Genomic DNA, 1520 nt, shown 5'->3' with positions numbered 1-1520 from the left:
CCCGGTCATTCATCCCCTGGCTTTGTTGATGCATTTTTAGAAATGCTCAGTGCCCTAGTGATGGTGATACTTGGTGTGCAGTATATCCACTAATCATCTTGCCAACAATTGGTCCACCACTTGTTATTAATCTAAAGCATTTCATATTTCCACTCCCAAGATAACCCAACATATGGTATGGGCTAGCACTTGCATAGTTGCATTAGTGCCTCAGCTCCGTGTTGCCTATGTGCCATGGTTACTGTCTGTGGCACCATTGCAGTTATGTTTCTGCCTATGTCCTCCATGTCCATCTCAACAGCATCAGCAGTTCTCATTTTTTGGATGTGTTGATTCGTGCTTACCCAACATTCCACCCCATAAAATTGATATGATTAAATTTTGGGAGAAAGAACACTGCCTGGTTTCGTGGTTCTTGAGCACAAAATTACCACCCTTCCCCCCCCCCTCCCACGGTTAAATAAAAAATTGCGTCCATGTTGATGACCCTGCACGTGCTCTCATTGCCCCCCCCCCAACACTGGTGCAGGGGCCACGCAACCAGGCAGTGATTTCGTGCCCTTAAATCTTATAGTCTCTTAACTTGTCATTGAAAATATTGGACTCCTTTGTCATGGTGAAGGTGAAATTTCTTTATTGCTTTCATCAGGTATATGTCCTAAAATGGCAGTTACGTTCGTAAGGATTTTGAGTTGCAAGTTGGAACTGGATGGACGAATGATTAACTGCAGCAATTTTTCCAGCCACTTGAGATATTGCTCCCGGATGAGTTGGAAGAACCAATACATGCACATTCAAAACATTAGTAGCATTTTTTCCCCCCTTTTTTTTTTCCCCCACATTGATAAAACCTCAGTTTTGTGCACAAGAGCAATTTTATGGGATGAAGATGGTGATTAATATTGTTGTATGGACCCTATCAATCAGCTGTGTTCATTATTCTGGCCACATAATGGAAAGCTTGTGGCTGGAAACACATGCTCTCTAATGCTTGAAAAGGGTAGATACCACGTTTGTCTAGATTATAGAAATACTTATCTTTTTGAATGGGGAGAAACATAGGCTGCCTTTGATAGCTTTCCCTACAAGATTGGAAGGGAAATCCATTTCTTGAACGTTAGGATATCCATTTCCTTGGTCTTCCTAAGGAAAGGAAAAGATATTTGAGGGATGATTTTTCAAAGGTGTTTCCCACATAATGTGTTCCATTTTTCAATGGGACAGCTGGGAAAACTCTTCCCAGTTGCAACCAAATCACCTAGGGGAACTCCATCCCTCATTTTTTCCGTTCCTGCATTGCTTGGACAGATCAGATATCCTGAATCAGTGTTAGCAATTCGGCCGAATAATTCGCGAATTATTCGGCCGAACCGAATTTTATCAAAAATTCGGACCGAATCCGAATTAAAAATAAAATTCTTTAAAATTCGTGATTTTTTCAAAAGTTAATATAAATCGCGAAATAATTCGGACCGAAACCGAATTATTCGGTCCATTTAAACATTATTAAAAAAAAAAAA

The 1520-nt window shown here is 40.5% G+C and overlaps 1 protein-coding gene across 9 annotated transcripts in view; it reads left to right on the top strand.

The window, feature by feature from the left end:
• The window catches only part of LOC122084126 (tRNA N(3)-methylcytidine methyltransferase METTL2-like), a 14514-nt gene extending 13494 nt beyond the window's left edge, over positions 1-1020 (top strand). For all 9 annotated transcript variants that reach the window (XM_042652207.1, XM_042652209.1, XM_042652208.1 and 6 more), the window contains one exon: positions 650-1020. The gene's annotated coding sequence lies outside the window, so the exon portion shown is untranslated. The remainder of the gene's footprint in view (positions 1-649) is intronic.
• Positions 1021-1520: the final 500 nt, after the last annotated feature.

The sequence above is a fragment of the Macadamia integrifolia genome, chromosome 7, assembly GCF_013358625.1.
Source record: "Macadamia integrifolia cultivar HAES 741 chromosome 7, SCU_Mint_v3, whole genome shotgun sequence".
NCBI classification, from domain to species: Eukaryota; Viridiplantae; Streptophyta; class Magnoliopsida; order Proteales; family Proteaceae; genus Macadamia; species Macadamia integrifolia.
This window is presented reverse-complemented; position numbering and strand designations above follow the sequence as displayed.